The sequence below is a fragment of the Magnolia sinica genome, unplaced genomic scaffold (genome assembly GCF_029962835.1).
Source record: "Magnolia sinica isolate HGM2019 unplaced genomic scaffold, MsV1 ctg213, whole genome shotgun sequence".
Lineage (NCBI taxonomy): Eukaryota > Viridiplantae > Streptophyta > Magnoliopsida > Magnoliales > Magnoliaceae > Magnolia > Magnolia sinica.
Genome location: NW_026682779.1, coordinates 196,453 through 221,323, shown reverse-complemented (window position 1 = coordinate 221,323; position 24,871 = coordinate 196,453). Strand labels below are relative to the sequence as shown.

Sequence of the window (24,871 nt, the reverse complement as noted above, 5' to 3'; positions counted from 1 at the left end):
TCTTCCTCTTTAGTGCACCAGGGCAAGGTACAAGAAGCATCTTCCTGTCCATTTTTCTGTCTTCTATCCACAAAAGGGAACTTTGTTGCAGCCTGGTGTTTATACCATGTTTGGTTTCATTTCCAAGCATGTTTGGAAGATCATTGAAAAAGGTGTCCTGTTGTGAAAAAGATTTCGGTTTTTATTTTTATTTTTTTATTTATTTTTGAGCCACCAAGGCTTCCAGTGTTTGGTTTGAAAATGGTATAATCATAGTGATGAAATTTTTATAATACTTCAATGCCAAATTATTATTAAAATAAAACTGATGTCGATTTTTGGATATAAGATTTTTATAAACATATCATAGAATAGTGCAATAATTACAAATTTCTTTTTACCTCTTTTGTAAATACATTTACATTTGACCATGGATTTCATTGTTTGGTTTGATAGTGGTAAAATTGTGATGGCAATGTATTTCATTTAGATTACTGGGTAATTGGTAAAATAAATAAGAGTTGATAAAGAGATACATTTAAAATGACCGTGCCCTTTGTAAAAAATCTAGACTAACCATGGTAGGTGCCATTCATCTGCTGGGGCTACCGTCACTATATCCTGTACTAAGTGGACCACCTCAGTATAAGAAAAGTGAGGAGTTAAAAAGAAAAAATATCTCAGAAGGTCTATATTCAAGATACACAGTTCATATGATGAATGGACTAACCTGATTTTTTGCCATGGGAAATTCATGGTAGACATCCACTGGTAGATTTGTCTAGATCTCACACACATTTCAGAGAATTCATCCCAATGGTGGAAATAAAGATGGGCCATAGCCCAAGTCAAGATACCATCTAACAAGGCTTTCTGATTGTGGGGCTCACCATGATGTATGCCCCTTATCCACTCCATCCATCCATTTTTTTCAGATCATGGCTGAGACAAAATTTAAGAATATCCAAGGCTTAAGTGGACCACACCATAGGAAACAGTGGAAATTGAAAGGCTATCGTTGAAAATTTCTAGTGAGTTATAATTATTTTGGATCAAGCTAATATTTGTGTTTTATCATCCACGTATGTCTAACCTTATGAACAGGTCACAAATAACCATCACGTGGGCCCTAGGAAGTTTTCAACTGTGAAAGTCATTAGTCTAACTGCTTTTTGGTGTGGTCCACTTGGTTTTTGGATAAAAAGGATGGATGATATGGATCAGATACATACATCACAGTGGGCCCATGAAGTTTAGTCAGTACACCTTGATGATGTGTTATAATGCCCTACCGTAAGGTCCACCTTGATGATGTGTTATATATCCACAGCGTCTATCCGTTTCTACAGCCCATTTTAGAACGTGATAACAAAAATTATGCAGATCCAAATCACATGTGCAACACACCATAGGAAACAGTAGTGACAGAGTGCCTTATCAAAAAAATTCCAAAAGGCCCATTGTAATGTTTCCTTCATGTTTATTTGCAATCCAACCTGTTGATAATGTCAAGAAGATCTGGACGAGGGGAAAATAGAAAGATCAGATTGATCTAAAGCTTTTGTAAGCCACATTTTTAAAAAAAAATGATTATTCATCACTATTTCCATTAGCATGGTCCCCCTGAGATTTGGATCTTCTTATTGTTTAGGATCACATCCTAAAATGAGATGTAAAAACAGATGGACAGCGTGGATATGCAAAAAATACATCAAGGTAGGCCCACACGATTAGGGCAACACCCACTAAGCTATCACCTGTGTAATAGGTAATCCGCTCGCTTCTTTTTATTAAGTAAAAAGTGCTTTACATGTACAAAATCTCTTTCATTCTACGCCACACTGATTGCTTAAGCCATCCTCCTTTTTTCCCCTCTATGTACTAGCTCTCCATTAATTACCTTGTGCTTCTTAATATCACCTAATTATGACTTACAACAAACGTAACTAGCCGTTTATCAGAAAACCATACAACTAGCTGCTCGTGGGGACATACTTGGTGTACTTAGCCTGTTTGGTAAGTGGGCTTAGGAGAATTAAGTGGGATGGAATTACATTTGGTTTGTTTATGTGCAAATTCCACCTTTTGTATGGGGTTTACAGGAAGGAATGAGATTGGGTGGAATGGAATTGCATTTGGTGCGATGTGGTCCTCCACATGCATCCTTGACACTTAACATTCGAGTTATATACATGTGCAAGTGACCATCAGCTGTGAATCTCGTCCTTTGATTGCAATTCCATGGTCCACCACACAAGATTTTTCTTAATACTATGCCTAATCCCAAACATGTGGATTGGAGTTAGAGGTGTACATGAGTCAAACAGACAGCTTAACTCGGCTCAGCCACTAGTTAACCCCAGCTCGAACTTGGCTCGGCTCGGCTCGGTTCTCGAGCCTGATTGGCCAGCTCAACTCGGTTCGGTTAGCAACTCGGGCCAATTCGAGCCAAGATCAAGCCGAGTTCGCCTATGCAGCATTTTCACAAACACATGGACTGCACCTTCAAATTCTCACTTTATGTAAAATAGCAGCAGTAGTTTTACAGGTATTTCATCAAACACCTTGTAGGCAACATCAAAATCAAGAAAAAAATATACTTGTTTCATATACATACCTTGCCACAAGTTGACACTTCGTTGAGCCATTTCATCAAACACTTGGTGAGCAACATCAATATCAAAGTAACCGAGTCACCGAACTGGTTCGATCCAAGTTCGTTTCGATTTGAGTCGAGTCGAGCTTGGGGAAGCTCGAACTCGGTTCGAAATTTTTTCAAGCTAAAAAAATCAGCTCAACTCGGCTCGAACTTAGTTTCGAACCGAGTCAAATCGAGCTTTTTCGAGTCGAGTCGAGCAAGCTAACCGAGGTGACTCGATTTGTGCATAGCCCTAGGCAAAATGGTATGATATGTCTATACATGCAATTATTGTGCAATAATGGTGTTAATTTTATATAATTCAATTTCATACCATTTAATCCCATGAACCACATAAGTGAGCCTCTTTGGAATGCAGAATTAAATGGTATTAAATTGCATTCGGTGAAATTAACACCATTATTGTATAATGATTATTTGTCGAGAAATACCATTGTATTTTAACCTTCTAATCCTAAGTTTGGGATCAAATTATTATTCATTTGGTAAAAATATTGCATTAATTAAGTGAAATCTGTGTTGGGTGAACCATATATAGAATTGTAATCAATGTACCAAAATCCATAATTTATGCAAGTCACCTATGTGCATATGCAACTCAATTGCCACATGTAAAGGAGGCATGTGAATGTATAGTATGGATAAAACATGCATCAACATAGGATGCACAGACTTAGTAAATTTCGAATTTCACAAGAAATTCAGTCAAGTTGGAACTGGATATGAATTAATTCAATCCTTTAAGTCTTTTCCAAAACGCTGGATGAAATTTACATCGGACCAATTGTAATTCCATAACAACTAATCCCACTTTCCAAACAGGCTCACAGTTAAAATGGAATGCATCTAAAATCTGGTGATCTACACTATACACCAATGAAAACAATGAATAATCACCCATAAACCTCCAAATTCACCTGATAAGCCAGCCTGGTGGTTAGATAAGGATGATTTCTGGGGCCTTTCCATTTTTATGGTGGGGGAATCTGATGAAAAGATAAAATGCGGTGCCTATTAGTATTGCGCATTCATGTTACAACTAGCTGCATTGTCCATACGTGGCAATCTAAACATGGACTTGGCCGGTGGATTCATTGGAATCTGTTGTTGGCAGGCAATCAAACCAGGGTCACGCCCACCACCATTAAAAGTTTCCCATGGTCCAGTGTAATGTTTATTTACCTCCCAACCTGTTGATTAGGTCATACCGACCTAGATGAAGGGAAAATACACAAACATTGGATTGATCCAAAGCTTTTGCAGCCCCTGAAAAGTTTTTAGCGGTTAGAGTTCAATGACCACCGTTTCACACAATGTGGTCCACCTAGGATTTGGATTTGCCTCACCTTTAGGCTCGTTCCCTAAAATGAGATGAAAAAATAGATAGATAGCATGGATAAATGCATACATCAAGGTGGGGACCACAAAGCTTTTCCACGAAGTATGCGGTGTTTACATTCATTTTTTGCAAACTTATGTGGGACAATGAGATGCCACTATGGGCCAACATTACACGCTAAATAATAGGCAAAATTTTACTCATACCCTCCATCATTATTTACACTCGATTTAGCGTGGCCAGATCAAACATTCTGGAAGACGTGGTAGCCATGCCATATGTGGTATAGATGACTTTAAAATAAAAAATTATATATAAACATACACATGTGAGAGAACATTAAAAGATAGAGTTATATAGAAAAAAATACTCTCTTCAGAAAGTAAGAGTCTTATTAAAAAAAACCTTCTCTCTAACATTAAATATCAGAATTCCATCAAATGATATTTCTATCTAACATTAAATGTTAGAACCTTACCAAAAATAACTCTTTAGGAATGCCAAAGCTATGTGACATAAGGATCATAATAACTTCTTATACATGTGGCCATACGTGTGAAGGAATCAAGGAAATTTTCAAAGTTGACCATTCAGATCCTTCACGATGCTATAGGCTACGCAAGGCTACCGCCTCTCAAGAGCCTATATAAACAATACTCCATGAATCAGGCCTCACGCTAATAAAGCCAACCAACTATTTATCTATTCGTCTACCATGGGTAGTTATTTTTTTTTAATTTTATGTTAATTTAATTGTACCTCTCATTACACTAAAAAAAAAAGGATATAAGATATAAACCATGTTAGATTTTTGCTACGGATTTAAACTGTACCTATATTTACTACGGATTTATTTCACAATTAAAAATGTGCGACACCATTAATACTCAATAGCAGTGAAAGAGGCTCTATAAGGCTTAAAAAATATATGTATTTTATCTAAGACGTCTGCCTATTTTGAAATATTATTATTGGACATGAAACCAAAAATTAGCTAGAAGGGTAAAGTGGAACACATGGTAGGAAACGTCGAGATTAAATCACATATGCTTCCTATAGTGTAGTTCACTTGAGCCTTCAGTATACTTGATTTTTGATATTATCAACTAAATATTTTTAGTAAAATTAATGGACGGAATGGATTAAGCAAATACATCATGGTGCCCCACAAAACCCTTAGGGCATGTTTGGATGGGGCCATCCATGGGATTAGATTGTATTACGGTGGATGGCAGGTAATGACGGCTGCGTCAGTGGATTGCTGGCAATCCCATGTAATTGCTATATCTGGATAATCTACCACCGAGTATGTTTGGCCCGCCTGGCCAATCCCTTCCAATCCGTCCACCCAAACATGTCCCGGCAAAATAGATGGGATTACGAGGGATGGGGTGGATTTCAAAGTAATGACCGTGATGTCACTGGATTGCTGGCACGGGATTGCTCCAATCCAGGTAGAAGTTCAACGTGCCTGTTTGGCACGCCCGGCCAATCCCGGGATTGCTCCTTCCATCCCTTCCGATACAATGTAATCCCATCCAGTCTGCCGGGGCCCTCATAGGACCGTTCATGGCTGTACGCCCAAAATTCGGCGGCAACCACCCCCCCCCCCACCAAAAAAAAAAAATTCTCTCTCTCACACTCCATTCCTTATTTCACACACACTCTCTCTCTCCGTTCCCACCGTCAGCGCCCTCGCTGTCACCCTCTCCCTCTCTCGAGGTCCCTCGCCCTCGCCGTCTCCCTCTCCCTCTCCCTCTCTCGAGCTCCCGCGCCCTCACACCTCCTTCAACAGCACCGTATCTTCAGCAGCGCCGCCTCCACCGGCTCTCGCTCGCCCTCACTCCCCCTAACATTGAGGCTTCGTCCTCTTCAAAGGTTCCATCTCCCTTACATTTCTAGGGTTTTGTTGATTTCCTTGTTACTGCGACTTGAACCTGAGATTAAATGCTTTTTTTTTTTAATTTTTAATTTTAATTATTATGCAATGAATGCATGTTTGGATGTGTCAGATCCGTAGGACCATATCTCATTCCGAGTGATGCAATTGATAGGCAGTCAGATCTTGGTAGGACGGGGTTGGACCACCATACCAGGGGCCTAATTTGTAGAATCCCCCATCAGGAGTAGGGAACATAAGATCAACCGTCTATTTGTTGGTCACTGATTAAGGGGCTAGGATCGTTCCGTTTTGGAGATTGCCAGGGCATGGCCTCGTCATCGGCGTAGGGTTGAGGGCGTTGTTCTGGTGGGCCCCACTGCCAGAAATCATCCAGATTGAAAGATCCTAGCTACCAAACTAATGTTGGTATTTGGGCAAAGGATGTTTTCAAAGAGGCCTTCTAAGAACCTTCATTCAGATATGGTCTTGGCTTGTTGTTGGCACAATATTTCTATATTTGTTACAAGATTGTGAGGCCGTTAAGGATAGAAGCTTCTTCAATGATCTGATTTGCATGATTTTTGGTTCTTATATTTACAGTCATGATGCTAACTGTGGTAGCGATGATGATGCCTTGAGGCTGTTTGGTAAAAATGTCTGAGAGAAGCATCGCATTTTCCTTTACAATAATTACAAGCACGTGATAGTAAGAACTCATAGAAGTTTTTATTTTTGATTGTCACATTCATTTTCCTTTAACATATATGAAGTTCTTTGGACATTCCTGGAGTTGAGACTGGAGATGGTGCATCATCATCTTGAGTTAGTCCTGCAATTTCTTTGAGTGGCTTCCACATGACTTTTCTCCTGCAATCATTTGTAGGCAATGTAAGTATCTAAATGAAGGTTTTAAAAGAACTCAATACCTAAACTTTAAATCCAAAGATGTTCCTTGTTCAAACCCACTTGAAAAGTGATTAATTCTATTTTGAATTCCAGATTCTGTTGGGATCTTAACCTCGTGTGGACCAAAGGGTCGCAATGGGCTGGGTTGGCCATTTGGCTTGATGACCCTGTCTCAATTTTGGGCTAGGCTTGGATCTATTAGCTTGGGCATGGGCAACTTGAACCCAATTGAAGAGATCCAAACCCCAGTTTGGGTTGGGTTGGGTCAGGTTGGGAGTATTACAAGTGTTTGGGTCGCATTGGGTTGGGTTGTCAAGGTCCTCAGATTGGAAAATGCCAACCTCATATGAAACCGGGTTGGGTTCAAGTTAAGCAAATTTGTGTTGGGTCAGGTTGGGAATATCATGTGTTTGGATTTGGCTGAGTTGAGTTGGAATTGGGGTTGTTTTCGAGTTCGGCACCTCAGTTGGAATATGGGTCAGGTTGGCTTGCAGGTGGGCTTGGGTTGACCCTCAACCTAACCCAACCTGCCTGAGTTGCACCCTTATGTCCAGCTGGGATGGGTAGACTCAGTCTGGATTTCATGTCTAATAAATAATGTAATGATATTTATAATATTTTGCACGGTTGTAGTATCCGTTAAATTTGGACAGTTGGATTTCTTTTCCCTAACTGCTGCTTCTCTCATGAAGTTTGACCTATCGGATTAGAGGACACAAACACGCACACACACAAAACTAAGTGTGACCAGTTAGCTGACAACCTCCTTTCATTTCCTTTCAACAGCTTGGTGGAATGAATTACTTACTTGCAGTTGAACACTCACCTTCCATTCTCTTGATTTTTAGAGTTCCCGCAATCATCCCGGGGATGGATGTATCACATGGTTCCCCAGGCCAGTTTGATGTGCCATCAATTGCGGCAGTAAGATAAGATGCATGATTTTTCTTTTCAACTGTTAGTCATAGACTGGTGGTAGTCTTGTTTCAATCCTGTCAGATAATATATAAATTCACTCGTCCATGCAACCAGATTTTTCTGCTTCTCATTATCTCAGTGTTATTCTATTTTTCTTTATTTGTGCTCTTAGGTTGTGAGCTCTAGGCAGTGGCCCCTGATTTCTCGGTATAGGGCATCTGTGAGGACACAGTCACCCAAGGTTGAAATGATAGATTCCCTCTTTAAGCCCACCTCAGACACCGAGGACAGTGGCATAGTGAGGTCAATAAAAAAGTTGGTTTTTTTTTTTTTTTGAGGTGTCGGTAAAAATGGTTTTGCAATGAAATAGTCTGATGCGTAGATTTCATGAGTTACTGATGGGATATTTGTTGTTGGTATCTAGGGAACTTCTACTAGATTTCTATACGAGTTCAGGGAAAAAGAAGCCTGACCAGATAATCATTTTCCGGTATGTTCTTGTTATTATTTTTGGAAATGTTTTTTAATTTTTTGGAGGCCCATTTCTGGATTATATTTCCATAGGTCTGCATTTGGTTGGTGTTGTAGAATGATACGGTCTGACACTCAACATTTGGTAAACTATATGTGTGTGTGTGTGTGTGTGTGTGTGTGTGTATACATATATAATTGTTTGCTAGACTAACCATTGCTCTCTCTACATGCACTCTTAAATGCAGCTGTGGGATGTTTGAGCTGTGTCCCGGCTCGAATCCTCTTGTGTATATTAGTTTTGATGTTGTTTGCATCCATGAAAGGTGAAGAAGGTTTTAAAGAAAAAACATCAGAGTTGTGCATCAGTTTGGATCTACCATTTAGATGACCTGGACCCTAGATTGGACTGTTAACAATCAGGTTCTTGATGCATTTATGGAAATAATTGCTGTTTTAAACCACCTGCTCATTTTAATCAGGTGTGGTGTTATCAGGGGTTGATCAGCCTGTTGCTTTGGACCTGATTATCTATATGATAAGTCCAACTTTATATACGGCTGAGATGTCCTAACGCAGGTCATGTAGATCACATGTGAAGCTTGTGTTTGAATGCCGAGGCTGAATGGTTGTATGCATGTCTAGCTACCCTACTCATCTGCATCAGAGCTCTTTCTAGGTTTAATGGTGTTGAGGACTGGGTTTCTAGGTCTGTAGAATTTGAGCTGTAACAGATTTTGCCTTAACCTTCAAAGGGGAAAATGGAGAATTTTTTAGTCTTAAGATCTTTCCTTCTATTTTGCTTTACCATTCTTCCTCATTTTAACTAAAAGAAGCTATTTGAAGTTATGCTCTGATTGACATGTTTATACATTTCCGCAATGTGGTGTCTTTTGGGGATGAATGTGTAGGTGCATGAAAAGATTTTATAATACCATGGACTTGTAATGAAACAGAATATTCTAAAAGTTAAATTGTATAAATTCAGTACTCCTTTCCCCATCCTGTTTCAGTTTCAACTGTCTCATATTTTTGCCATCTGTTTTTTTCTTTGAATAGGGATGGAGTGAGTGAATCACAATTCACACAGGTCCTAAACATCGAGCTGGATCAGATTATCGAGGTATTCTTGCCATGGAAAATGCCATGAATGATTATCAAAGCTACAAAGTGTACCTGTCTAAAAAGAATGCAGGGTCGTGATCTTTTCACCTTTATCTTTATCGTTGCAGGCCTGTAAATTCCTTGATGAGAACTGGTCACCAAAGTTTACAGTTATTGTGGCTCGAAAAAACCACCACACTAAAATTCTTCCAGCTTCAATCTCCGGACAATGTTCTGCCTGCTTAGCCTCTTCATAAATTTCTTGAAGAAAAGAGTATTGAAAATAAAAATTTCACTTCAATCCATCATGGTTGTTTGTTAATGCTTTAGTGGGATGCTCATCCCAAGTAGAAGTTAGTGCAAAGGAGATTATTTTTCTTTTGCGGTAGTACTGGGCCGGTGGGCCTTATACCTGCCCCAAAATATATCTTATTTGCTTGTGGACTGCAGAACACTATATTGAGTCCCACTCCAAGTATATTTTGAAAGGATTTATTTGATATGTTGGCAGAGTATTAGTATTATCATCCATGCGAACACCCATTGTGTGTCTTTCACCACTAAGAAATCATTCTAAATGATTGATCCCACTTCCTGTCCTTGTGGCCATCAAAACTAATAAATCACTTCATGTGTTTGAAGGCTCTGTCCTTGCAATCTTCTTTAGATTGACACCCGGCCACTGAAACCACAATTTTCTTATGTTATATAAAATACGAGGAGTCATGGCTATCCTTTACTCAAGAGGCTTATATCTTAAATAACAACAAGGTATGATCTCACTTCTCCATTTTATTTTATTTTTTTGCTATACAATGATGCAAACCACCTTTGTAGGTTCGGGCATTTGCAAGTTGGCCTGGAACTCGAGTCCAGCAGCTTCAAGTAGTCCTTGATGGCAACGGCCAGGTTGATGTCCTGACCAAAGGGAGCTAGATGAATAGGAAGCGGATTGCATCCTGACCGAGTCATGCATACTGATGAGGAAATGCAAATTTTCCTTGAATTTTCTTAAATTAATTGGTGATGCCATTTAAGTAATTCCATATAGCAATGTGTGTAACATTAACATGAATCTGTTACCCCATTTCAAACTACCTTACATTTTTTTATTTTATTTGCAGATTTTGGTAGGGCACATCAGGGCAGTTCTTCCAGGATTAAAAGCCTGCATAAGTGCTCAATTGGTTGCTGTAGCAAAAGACCATGCTGACCGTCTAGAAGTTTTGTGTGATGCCAGCTTATTAGACCCGAAAAAGTGGCCGACCGCCTATGAAGTTATGGGTGAGTGTTTTTTTTTTTAGCTATATCATGTTTTATAATTTAGAGATCTTGACAGTGGTGAAATATTTATGGTTTTGTTTATTAGTGGAGAAATGCTTCTCAATTCTCATTCTAGTTTGTTATCTTCCAATGATGGACATGCTGCTCACTGTCCAAAATCTAGAAAAATCAGTGGTCTTAAGAAATTTCCTTTAGTTGGCACACTATTTAAGGATAATGAAACCTTATAACTTATAAGCCCTGGTCAAGATGCCTTAACAAAGCAAACAGAACATTGTCATTACAATCTCGCAGCTACACTCGCAAATAGATAGGCCACTCGTGCTTGCATTTGACTGCTTTGAAATATTACTCTCTGGAAACTTATGTAGCCTCTTGTCCTTTTACAGAAATTATGGATAGCTGCCTGTATTTAATGTATAGTTGGTTTTCTTGCAGCCCATTCATGGGTTCAGGTTGATGGTATCGCTCCTGATAAGCCTCTTGATGCTGCAGTTCTAAGATCAAGAAAATGGCCCTCAGAGTGAGTTCAGTAGTCTTACCTTCTGTAATTTAGACATAATGCGTCAAATGCATGTCTTGAGATTGTGAAATGCTTCCTTGCAGAGTTTTGTTTTATTCTTCATGGGATTGTGAAATGCTTGTTCAAATTGTCCAATGTTAAACTGTTGTTATTGTGGTTGAATGTTAGAGATGAAAACAAGGAATTTTGATTTTATTTATTTATTTATTTTATAGATAAAATGGTGGCCTATTTAAATAGGGTGGTGCTACGAAAGTGATCATTTCATCTCGCAACAAAGATGCTCCCATGTTCGTGGGGTCCTATGATACCACCAAACCCACAAGATCTGACAGTGATGTATAGCTATCCACATGCTTGAGGCTAAAATGAGAGCTCTGAGCTCACTTTTTGTTAGGCATGATTTCTTTCCTCGGCTCATCTGGTTTATCCGTTTAACATAATTTCTTTGACTTCTCGCAGTTGTGCACTTGAAACAGTTAATACATCGAAACAGTTGTGCACATAATTTCACTGTGTTTTCTTTTTTCTTTGTTGTCCAAGTAATTTAACAAAAAGTATACTTAGTATCCAGTTGGAGAAATCTTCCATGACAATAGGAATTTAATAAATGAAAATTTGTAGAAATTGTTTTTATTTTTATTTTTCTTTTTGGTAACTGAAACAATCTCTAATTTGTATACATTTCAAATGACATTGTATGAAGAAATCACGGTTGGCCATCCAGATCATTAGTATTTTCTACAGCCTAGTGTTAATTATTGAAAAAGGGTCGTAAAAGTGTGGTTAGACCGGAGGACCTTGTTTCATTAAGAGTAGTTACATTGAGTTTTTTTCCTTTCATTAAGAGGACCTTGTTCATTTGCATATGTACTTGAGGATGAATGCTTCTTCTTTATTTGTTTATTTTTTTGTTCATTTGTTTAAATCTCTTCAATGCAGTGGATAATAGCATAAGCTGCTCTGAACCATGAGTGGTTTAATGAGGTCCCTCTGCTCAAATCAAAAGATTTTATGCCGACATTTCCTACTCAACATGCCCAAAACAGGTATTTGGCTATACAGCATGGATTTTGAACACAAACTGCTTCAAATGATTGATTTCTTGTGCCTCCTTTCTCAATGCAAATATAGAAAATTCTGATTTCTTGTGCCTCCTTTCTCAGAAAAAATATAGAAAATTCTGACTTCTTGTGCCTCCTTTCTCAATACAAATATAGAAAATTCTGATTTCTTGTGCCTCCTTTCTCAATACATATATTGCATGTTGTTGTTTCTCTAAACGTATGTAAATGCAACTGGTCATAAATCGACCTTTGGTTAAGTCTGTGCACCAAGTGATAGATGAAGATGGCTCTGTTAACATTATCTTACTCTACAACATGTTTTCTTCTTTTCTTATTTATTTATTTCTTTTTTCTTTTGGTCCTTTATAAATTTGAAGATCTCACTTAAGTTTAATCTAGCTTTTATGGGGTCTAGTAGAAAATGAATTGCCATATTTTGTACTGTGCCACATCCATTTTAGGAACTACAAAGTGTATTGTGGTACACATGCCATGTTTATAGTGGCTTTGTGCATGCGTATGGATTGTTGTGCTATGCTAGCATTCAAACAACAGACCTCAAGATAACTGAGGAACTTTTCCATTTCCATGTGAGTTTAGTCAGATTGTGAATATTTTCCACCTTTTTTTTCTGTTTGGTTTCAGCATTGCATTGTTTTGAATGGTACTTGTGTTGGTATGGGCATTTATGAAGTTGGACGGGTAATGACCAACAATTGGAATGTGACGAGAAAATCCTAGCCACCACTGCCGGCTGCAGTAAAAAATCAGTAATAAAAACTAGCAGTATGTCTGCACCATTGAAAGAGCTATTTTGAGTTTATAATTGGCGCATCTACAAGGTCCAAATCATTCATTTTTGGTATGTATTATGTACGAAACCTACCCCAAAAATTTTCTTGTCTGGCAGTCCTGGTTGCGTACTTGTGTTACCGGATTTTTGTCCATTTAGTGTCCGTAGACCGTTTTCAATGTCTATTTGCAATATTCAAAAGTTCTCCACTCATTTCAGCAATCTTCTTATGGTGCCTTAAAAAAAAAAATTTAAAAAAAAAATCATATGACAACCATTCCAAAAGGCTGGAAAGTCTGTTGCTGCAGTTGTAAATTTGTCTTATGGTGTAGTTTTTGAGCTAGAGCCCATGCTAGGAAGGGCCTTCCATGTCTGCAGTTCAGATCTTGTATATCTGTGCAAAATAAGCTTCAGTGACTCCTTTGCCTATCTCATTTGTTTGCAAGGATTCGAGCCCAGAATATCGAAAGACTGGGATTCAAGGAATTGGTGTGATGATTGTATATGGCAAAAGCCATTAGAATGTGGGAACGAAGATGGGTTCCTTGATGAATGTGTCAAAATGGTTGAAGTGCTTGGTATGCTTTTAGCTTTTGAACTTGTTTTCGAACTTGGACATGCATTGCTGAATTCTGCATTATATTTGAACTTAAATGTGTATTACTTAATCCCATATTTGTGCAATCCTCTGTTTGATTGTTCCAATCTTTTCATTTAATGGTTCGTTCTTCATGATATGTCGAAATGTGGGTTTGTAAGCCATGAAGTCTTTATCTGTATTAGCTTAGATGAGTAGATCAATCAGAGTGTACTAGTTACGGTAAGACATGATAATTATAATTTTATTAGCCGTAGATTTGGTTCCTAAAACTGTGCTTATTTCTAACTTAATGTTGCTACGGCTTTCCTTTTATTTTAGCTACAAATATTATCCGTAGCTGTATAGCAATGAACTTAGCTGTAGCTTTTGGTATATCTAGCTACGGATTAAATTTGTAGCTATAGATTTTCAACAATTGCTACGGTACCATTTGCTGCGGATGTTTTGCGGACTATAGTTGTAGTAATAAGTCTTTAGCTACCATTTTATCCGTAGCTTTTGCCCCTTTTTCTCGTAGTGGTAGTACTACTTACAACATGAGGCCTTTAATTTTTAATTAGTAGTTTATCTTTCCACTCTTCATCCACATCATTCCATTGGATCACAAGGAAGATCGTACAGTTTCAAACGGAAGGCTGCGGGGCTTTCCTACTAGGTGATTTCACTAGCCATCCCGCCATGAAGTCTGATCCACACCTGATAATGAATGGATAGTCGATTCACAACTATCTTGCCACACGCTTAGTTTTTATTGAGTCCACGAATAGGTTGTCACCTTGCTAGCCGTCTCGCAAAGAGGTCCAATTCTGATCAAGTAACGAACATATGACCACATAGCACATCATGACTGTCCCACTACAAAGCTTAGTTCCAATTGGGCAAGCAACAGATCGTCGTCCCTCAAGTTGATCGTGCGTGTCATTATTGTAAAAAAATCATTAATAGAATAACGTTTTCCTATATATATATATATATATATTTTGTGTATATATATATATATATATATGGGAAAAGGTACTATACGCTCGACCTTACCGTGACATTCGGTAAGGTCGAGCGCTGTCCTATTATTGGCCGTCAGATGGAGGCGGTTTGCATCCAACGGTTTTGTTGCTTTAACGCCTAATGAAGGAGAGAAACCGGTCATACCGTTTTCATTGTGGCCGAATATGTACACGGCCATGTAAATAGGGCTTTTTTACCCCTTCGATGCAACCATCTCTCTCTCTCCCTGGATTTGGTCGAGCAGCTACATCCCTGTGCAGCCACCTTCACGCCTCTCTCTCTCCCCCCCCACCCCCCCCCCCCCCCCTCTCTCTCTCTCTCTCTCCCTCATTCCCTACCATCACGCAGTGCAGACCTCAGATTGAGTGTTAAAGGTAAGGTCTCGGAATGGATCACGCATTGGCTCTAGATTCGGATCCGAGTTTGATTCAGGTTCTGGGTCTGGGCATGGATCCGGCTCTGGCTCTGGCTTTGGCTTTGGATCCTGGCTTTGGGCAGTGATTTGGGACGGATTTTTCTTATATTCCACTTTTTCTTTTCTTTTCACTACAAGTGTTTGGCATGATGTTCTTGATAATCTCTTGTTGATAGTTTAAATGGTTCTCATGTACAGTGTTTGTAGTCTCTGTTAAGATTTGTAATTCTTCATTGTATTAATGATGCTGATTATTAGATTTCTTTGATTTAGTTCTTTCTTGTCGATGATTCCATATTAGCTGAGAGGGATAGTGTTTATTATCATTTTTGTCATGTTGATGTTATAAAGACATATAAAAAAAGATGATCTTCATGTTGGGGCCCTCCCTGTGCATGGATCAGATGATCTACAAGTGTGACATGATGGTAGAAAAGATGGGGCTGCATGCCAGGCTACCATAAGGCTGGCTGGATGTAGGTGATCAGTTCTGGTAGTGGGGTTTTTTCTCTGGTAATAAGTGAAGCTGTGCTAGTACAGCATTGGCCGTCTCTGTTTTACCAGCTGGAGTTATTTCAAGTCATTTCAATTGGCCATCCAAACACACTACACATCCCGAATGCTAAGATATATGCCGTTTGTGTGATGGATATGTTTCTATGCTTAGTGGTTGGACGCAAGCACGAGTAGCTGAGTATTGTGCATTGTTGTAGCTGAGTATTGTGCACGATTAGCCAAGTAGGGCCAGGTCACACTAGGCCTCTTTGCTGGACAGGCTTAAAAGGCAAGCCGGTCATGTTGATTTCTAGATTCCACTCAAGACAGGGATGGAAAACCAGTGCTCAGTGACCTGAATGACAAGCAACCACGACTCCATGACTTGTTGATTGAAGCACGATTACATATTTTTCTATAGGAAAAAAAAAACTCTCTCAACATAAAGCTGAATTACTCTGGCCTTGCATTAGAATTGAAGCAAGCAGCTTAGGCAGCCTTCAAACAGCGGAACATCCATGGGAGGGTAAATGCTACAAAAAATAAGGTGTTAATTGTCAAAGGCTCACTGAGGGAAAACACAAGGCCAAAAACAAACAAAGCACGAGAAGGAAACTGACCTGCGGAGATTACATCAATCATCCAGGTAGTAATAAGAGCCAGCAGATTTCTGCTCCCTGTCCTTGGTGGAGTCCAATTTGTTAATTCGTGGCCTATAATTAGTTGGGTCCCGCCTGAATGTAATATTCAGATGCTGCACAAAACATGGGAGCAAGCAATTAAAGCTCTTAAGCACGGTAGCACAAGCACATGCATGCAAGTGTAACCAAGGAAACCCACGCTATCTATCCAAACCAATTACACAACATCTGTAAATAACCTTTGCATTTCCAGGCAACTCTGTCTAGAATTCAAGCCTGTGGCCTGATTCACTAAAACAAGAAAAGGCAAAAGCCTCATATTACTCAAACTTAAATTGTCCTCATTTCATACTATTTAACACTATTTAAGATTCCAAAAAAGTATGAATATTGAGTATTTTTTTCCCAGGCCTATTTGGATTAGTACCTTGGATTTTCTGTTCTAATTTCTAACTTCGTGAATCTGGTCTTTTGCTGCAGGTTTCAAGTAAGAAACCACAGCACTTGGTTAATTAGCTTTGAGTTTTCATTTTCTTTTATGTAGTTGAACTGACATGTTTGTTATGCAGTATCATCATTGTCTTTAGCCATTCTAGCCCGAGGGCACTGACTATATCACCATCATTTGACTTGTAGAATACAAATGACCATATTGCTTAGGATTGGGAGTGATGAAGTGCAAGTGTACTTGATTGATAAACAACCCAATGGCAGTAGTGGAGGTGATTCGTGTGGGAGCTAGGGTCTTGAAACATAACTCAAGCTTTAGGGTTCGGAGGCCAAAGAACTCAAGTGGGTTTTTCTTTTCTTCTTTTTTTCATTTTTTTCCTTTCTTTCTGGAAGACTCTGAAATGGCATTTGACTGTTTTGTTTCTTTGAATTTGGCTCTCCAATGCTAGAAAACACTAACTTTCATTTTGTGTTTTTAAATTCCTAGGGCCTCAACTGCAGAAATTCAAAGAACACACTTGTTGGAAGGCATATCTTCAAATTAACAATTCATCTCTTGTAATTGACAAGAATTTTGTTCTTTTAATTGGTTGGAAGTATCTAAATTTTAATTGGTTGGTTATTTGTTCCAATGCAAACTATGCAAAATTCCAAAAAATTCCAAAGAACACCCAATTCCACCAACAAATCCATCTCACCATTCAGCATTCTTGCCGGACATAGCATCAAGCCTTGTGTCACCCCATTTGCACATGTGCCACGTCCATGAGTGCAGGGAGACAGTTGCATTGCCTTAGCATGTAAGGCGTTGGCACATGTATCATTCAATTATAAGATAATTAACTGACACTCACCTGCCTCTATTTAGTAGTTGACTGTGGTTGGACTATTCCAATTATCTGATCAGTTTGATGCAGCTGCATAAATTAATCTTTTATGCTACTTATTGTTTTTGTAACTAATTATCTAGTTGTAATTTTGGAATGACAACAATCTATAATTTGTATTTGAATTGGGTTTTCTTTGGAATTTTAATTTCATTGTTGTATATTTTTTTAGTCTATTGATTGGGTTTTCTTCTATCTTCATTACTTCCGTTTTCTCAATCCCTTCTTCTTTGTTTTGGCAGATTAAACAGAGAGAAAAGAAGGAAAAGTTAAAAAAGAATAAAAATAAACACTAACTTGTCTACTCCCTATCTTTTGTTGTGGTTTTTTCTTTCTTTTTTTTGTGGATTATTTCCCTTTTTCTCAAGTTCATCCTTACTGTCATGGGTTTGTAAGCCATGAAGTCTTTATCTGTATTAGCTTAGATGAGTTGATCAATCAGGGCATTTACTAGCAATGGTAAGAGACGTCACATTCTTATAAATTTTTTTCTTGAAAATAGGAAATAGCTACGGATATTAGCCATAGCCGTATTTCTAGAATCTGCAATATTACTAGCTTGTGTCTAATTGCATGATTGTGTCTAATTGCATGATTGTGCACCACATGTCTATGTATGAATGTACTCATAGTTGCATATGAGGGGTATTATGTACATGGAAAGGTGTAGTTTTATGTGGAAAGGAAACAAATTACGCGCAGATGAGCAGTGAGAATCTATTCTCATCTTCATTGCGTCTTTGTTTCCTTTCTGTGCCTGAACTTGCATTGACCAAATTCTCTAAGTTGTATTCTTGGAGTCCCAGTGGTTTTGTTCCTGACTAGATTAATTCTGTTTTCACAACAAATTCGTTCCTTGACTAAAATTTCACGGGCATTTGTCAAGTAGAAACTTATTTCGATATGGGTCCCCATTTGCCTATGGGGGATGTAAATGGGTTTTGAGAGCTAGTTTTGTCGTTGGCCCCATCTGTCTTCAGCTGTTGATATTAATGAAACCATCAACATGAAACTTTGATGGAGAGGGTCAACTTCGAAATATTGGAACTAAAGTAGGAGGAGATCAAGCATTCATTAAAGTTTAAATATGTCAAAAGTAACTATTTGAATTAGAATTGGATTAAATGTAAGAATGCATTTACAATATTCTTTGAAATTTTTGGTTTCCCCAGATCATCAAAACTAAGAAAAAGGATGAATCCCAGTAAAGTACTTCCAACCATTGTTCAGAAACCCAAAAACTTCACTTGAAATGATGTCCATCCGGGATGTGTGAATTCAAAGACTTAGATGCCTTTACTTGACTCGACTCAATATTTTTATAAATAAATTAATAATGTTATCTCAATCTTGTGCAGCTGGTTAGATGCATCTCCTCATTGGAACCTGATTTCACCCACTCTCTCTGTCTATCTGACTGTCTGTTTGTCTTTAAGAACAGCATGGGCGAGTGAGTTTGGAAGCTCTTGATATTGTCCATATATTTCACCATTGTTTTATTAGTTAAATGTTGAAAGCATAGTTCTAAAACCTGGTGACAAGACCCAAGGCTCAGTCAACTCAACTAGAACAGATTTCGAGCGAAGCCACTGGCAAAATTGATCCTTCATGAGACTTGAGTTGACTCAACATGGCTCACTGAGGGAGGGATCTTGTCAAGTTGAGCCGACTCATCTGAGTCTTGGGTCATGTCACCAAATTTTAGAACCATGCTTTCAACACTTATAAAAGAATGCTAAAATATATTTATGATATCAATAAGAGCTTCCAAACTTTCAGTCTCTTCACAGTTACCTACCAAAATATTTCTTTGAAAGATGGTCATGGCTACTAACAAGCTCTTTTCTACTATATTCACACCATGCATGCTCTTTTATATTGAATGAATTGAAATAATAACCAATCAAGTTTTTAAAAGATTGAGGCCATATTTCGTAGTAAGCAGTCCTTTTTATCTTTGGCAGGTGAAGGAGATAACTCGGGTATTCGAGGTTGTCAACGGTGAATTATCTTATGTGGTTCAGATGGCTACCCATTTGCATGATCTTCAACCACATCTAAAAGCATTACTCAAGAAGCTTTGATGCATTTGTTTTAAGACAAAAAATGATAATTCAGTGTCTCTAACATCTACAATGAGAGCAGCTGCTGGTAATGTAGATACTCTGTTTTGGCATCTATGTATGCCTTAAAGGGCTCATGAATTAATGCAATGGGTGTCTTTTGGCCTTTGGTTTTTTCGTGAGTGTTCAAACCAACTTAATTTTCACCTTGCCCATAAGGCTGACATGTCATGAGTGTGCAATATCGAAGCCGTAGGAAATATCAACCCCACCTTGAAGATCACTTGGTGCAAAAATCAGGCTGATCTGCTTGTCAACATGATGAGTGGTGTCCATTGTTTGTCAACATGATGAGGGGTGTGGCCTGATTTTGTGCCAGAACATCTTGATGGTGGGGCCCACCTTCTGGACAGGTTGAAGGCAAGGTGAATGGCAACACTACCATCCGTTCTCCTCTTTGTGAAAAATCCTCAATTTGGAGAATTTGCATTCGCTGTCTTGTGGGTTATATGAATTGATTTTGTTGCTGATCAACAGGGGTGACGAGGCCCATTTCTTTCAGTGGTTTTTGGTACTTGATCATTGAAGATTGCGGCTGTGAATCGATCCAACCAATGTTACTCCATGTTTTCCAAGTATCATCAGCCAACCCATCTATAGATCAACACACATGCTAGGATTGCAGACACATGCGAGTCTAGACCATCCATCAGGTAGGACCACCTTGTAGTTCCTGGCTCAAAAATTATGCTCATCAACTCTTCAGGTGGGCAACGTTGCACATCACAAATGAACTGTTATTAGAACTTGTTTGACCTGTCCATTTATTTATAACACTGGCCTTCCTGATTCATGAACCATGTTGATTTTTGGAGCATGCTATCCATGAAAAGCTAAGCAAGTATTCTTTTTAAAGGAAATAGGGGGAGTTGGGGAATTAAAACAGAGTTTTAGTTTTTTTCCAACTTTTCTCAAGATTGATCTAAAACTTTTGTAGCCCATATTTTTTTTTAATGATTATTCATCACTGTTTCCATTAGTATGGTCCACCTGAGATTTGGATCTTCTTATTGTTTAGGATCGCAACCTAAAATGAGATGTAAAAACAGATGGACGGCGTCGATATACAAAAAATACATCAAGGTAGGCCCCACACGATTAGGGTAACACCCACTAAGCTATCGCATGTATAATGGCTAATCTGCTCTGTTCTTTTTATGAAGTAAAAAGTGCTTTACATGCTACACAGTCTCTTTGATTCTCCGCCACACTGATTGCTTAAGCCATCTTCCTTTTTTTCCCTCTATTTACAAGCTCTCCATTAATTACCTTATGCTTCTTAATACCTCTTAATTATGACTTACAACAAACGTAACTAGCTGTTTATCAGAAAACCATACAGCTTCGCCTGTTTGGTAGGTGGGCTTAGGAGGATTAAGTGGGATGGAATTACATTTGGTTTGTTTATGTGCAAATTCCACCTTTTGTTTGGAGTCTACAGGGAAGGAATGGGATTGGGTGCAATGGAATTGTATTTCCTCCATATGGATCCTTGACACGTAACATTCCAGTTCATCCACATGCATCCTTTTTTCTTTTTTTCTTTTTTTGGGTTAGCTTGTCAGTACACACCCATGTCAGTACACACACTCCACTGTTAGCCACCCCCACTAGGGATCGATACCAAGACCTCAAGTGTTGAAACGAGCTGTCTCCACTCAGTCTGCCAGTTGAGCTGGGTGTATCCACTTGCATCCTTGACACATAACATTTGAGTTGTATGCGTGTGTGTGTGTGTGTGTGTGTGTGTGTGTGTGTGTGTGTGTGTGTGTGTGTGTGACTAATATCAACTGTGAATCTGGTCCTTTGATTGCAATTTCATGGTCCACCACACATGATTTTTGCTTAATACGGTCTCTAATCCCAAACATGGGGATTGGATGGGCAAAATGCCATTATATTTCCATACATGCAATTATTGTGCAATAATGGTGTTAATACCATCTAATTCAATTCCATACCATTTAATCTCATGGACCAAATAGGTGAGCCTGTTTGGAATGAGGAATTGACTGTTACTGATGCATGCTCTCCCTGTATGGCCACTCCCCTGCCACTGGCCAATGGCTAGTGGCCAGTGCTCTGTGGACCTCAACATGATGTATGTTTCTCATCCATGCCGTCCATCCATTTTTCCATATAATTTTACAGTATGAACTTAAAACTGAGTTAGATCAAAATCTCACGTACGTGGATCACACGATGGGAAAACAATAGTGATTGAACGTCTATCATTAAAAACCTGTTAGGGCCCACTAATGTTTATTTAACATCGAACCAGTAGCCCACTTGAAGGATGTTGCACTATTGTCTGAACTTTTCTCTCCGATTGGGCCTTGGATCGGGGTTTGGTTCGACTAGGTGACCATTTTGTCTATTTTATCATTTTCTTATTGAATTGATGACTGGATTTAGGTTTGACCATTCATTTTCTAATTGAATTGATGGCTGGATTTAGGTTTGACCATTTTGTCCTTTTGATAATTTTCTCATTGATTTGACGATTAGATTTAGGTTTATGATCTTTAGAAAGTTTTTTTTTTTTTTTAGGTCATGACTATAACTAAATTTCTTCCTCATTTTAAGTCCTTATTACTTAGAATATTGGTAAAAATAATAATTAGTCTAAGATATATTCATGGATTGGCTAACTTGGTCCCTGATTCTTAGATTTGAGTCATAAATGATCTACTTTACATCAATATTCGCATTTTTTTCATAATTCTAATCGTGCATAAAGATATAATTTATCTCTATGCCAAGACCGATCTTTTAGAATAATTGGATGTTAAGACCCATCCAATCTGACTGTTAGTTTTCTTAATATATTACAGTTTTGGATCTAATGGTTCAAATCGATTTCTAATTAGGTAGTTTGGTCGGGTGGATCTTACTTTTCTTAAGTAAAAAATTTTAGTTAGGTGATTTAACTTTTGATCAATAGTTGGATTGAACTAGATCATAAATTTAATGTTCCGGATCATTAGTTTAATCTTTTTCCCTAACTTCTATGATCCAGATCCAAGATCGGCTTATGGATTGAGACTAATATGACCAAATCCTGGTTAATTAATGTCTTAGATGAAAATTTACTCTTAAATATTGATATACACCCTTAAATCTAAATGTATGAGGTTGGGGCCAATTTACAATACCTTTAAATTTGGTAGGGCCTACTGCTGCTATTGTAACATTCTGAATTTTCGCTATTTTTTATTGCAATATATTATATATATATATATATATATATATATATATATATATATATATATATATATATATATATATATATATATATCCTTGATACTCGAAGTGAGTATATATGTGAGTAGTACCGATAAAGAACTGCGCAAATTCGATTAACCAACCGTATGAAACCAACAAATTCGCCTGATTACTTAAACATCAAGCCTAACCTTGAAAATTGTTCATCTAGGGCCCAAATCAAACCGACCCATCTTTGACTAATCAAGACAACCATAACTAAATTAAAGATCTATCAAAAGCCGGGCCGACTATGGGCCGGATCTTAACTAACGAACCAAGTTAACCTATTTACTCATTTAGCCTAAGAACCAATAGTTTAGAGTGATCATGACCGAACACCCATTTTTGTAAATTTTGAATAGGCCACACTAGGAATATAGTTAATCCAGACCCTAACAATTGTGCTCAAGAAATCTCCCTACCCAATTCATTCGAAAAATGCCCTGATTATCCAAACAAGCTCCAGACCGCTCATTAGTGGCCTACTATTTCTGAAACTATAGAATAATGTTCGTCTCACTGGGTTTGAAGTCTACCGCGGACGGTGGACCCAACCAGTGTCCCAAACTGCACAACTTTGACCCTGGAGGTAGAGCTTGAAAGGTGCGACTCTCCGAGACTTAAATGAGTTGACCCTACCATTAAAACGGCGAAATTGTGACTTTCCAACTGTTGAATTGCAATCAAACTCAGGCCATGAACCAGGGATATTTTCCTGCTCATATCCGTATAACTGGGGCCTTAATTGAACATCGGTGACCGTTGATCACAAATCAGGCCTCTATGGCCAATTGGGTCATCCGTTTGCTGCCAAATTCAAACCAACCACTCATCCGACAATGGAAAACCTGCCCCATGACATAGATGGGTCAGGGGGCCACTGGGATGGCCTCAAAGACCATAAATCCACCCATTAGGGGTACATACATTAGAATAAGACTCCCTAGGGCTAATTGGACTAATTTCCATACTATAAAAGCACTTAAATCTCTCTCCCACACTCTCATACGAATTTTTCTGCAAGTGGAGAGAGAGAGAGGAGAGAGTAAAGTGTGAGGAAGAGCTCTAAGAGGCTGGAAATTGGAGAATTTTTCTTCCCTACCTCAGTCCCATATCGGAGCTTGCGACCCCACCGCCGCGAGAGTGGCTTACCAGCGATTGTAAGGTATCCACCCAACCTTATTTTAGATTTTAGTGCATTAGGCTACTTGCATGTATCCTAACATGCAAATCCAATTGGCACAAGATTCTGACACACCAATTTGCGGGATCGACACCTTGGGAGTGGCTATGCAAGCTGTTGAACCATACCTAGGTGTGGACCATTATCCTTAGATGGCCAATTATCGAGCCCAGGCTAAAATTAGTAATTGTGTTTGTTAAAATTTGCTTCGCATGGTTGATTTATAAGGAATCCGTTAGTAGTTACTTCTTTACAAATCTGCCTAAGCATGTTTAGAGAAATTGATGCTTAATTCCATGTCAAATAGTCTAGGTCCTTCGAATATTGCCTTCCTTCCTTGCTTTTCCTTCTTATTATGTGAAATTGAAATTAGAATAACCCTAAATCTGAAACAATTTGGGGGAAATGTGCTACATGTGTTCTATACATTTAATTTGGGTCAAATGTACGCTATTGTTTACATGCATGCCTAAATTTTCTGCAAATAGGAGTAGTTTATGATCTTCCTATGTTATTAAGCAGTCCAAACCCTACATACATGCATGACTAAACTTTTGCAACTAGGAGTAGATCATAACTCTCTTTATCATGCCAAGTAATTTAAATCTTAATTATATGCATGCCTAAGTTCTTCTGTAACTAGGAGCAATTCATGATCTTCTTTAAAATGTTAAGTAATTTAGATCCTTTTATGGGTTGGCCAGTGTAACTACAAGGCCTGTATGGGTAGCCCCACCGGTTGGGCCGTCCAACGAAGAATTTGAACAATTTAGGTCGAACACGGATAGCTGCCAGTAGTTGGACTATGTGGGATGCTTGCACCTAATGCCGGGTGTTTTGCAGTTTGCCTGAATTAAACAAATTAGCCCACTAACTGAC

The 24,871-nt window shown here is 38.4% G+C and overlaps 2 protein-coding genes across 2 annotated transcripts in view; both read left to right on the top strand.

Annotated features, from left to right (window-relative positions):
* Positions 1 to 19,656, top strand: part of LOC131236097 (disease resistance RPP13-like protein 4) — a 59,807-nt gene extending 40,151 nt beyond the window's left edge. Inside the window, exon 7 of the transcript XR_009166535.1 lies at positions 19,384 to 19,656. The gene's annotated coding sequence lies outside the window, so the exon portion shown is untranslated. The remainder of the gene's footprint in view (positions 1 to 19,383) is intronic.
* Positions 1 to 24,871, top strand: part of LOC131236096 (disease resistance RPP13-like protein 4) — a 97,664-nt gene that overhangs the window by 53,295 nt on the left and 19,498 nt on the right. The gene's annotated exons all lie outside the window — the stretch shown is intronic.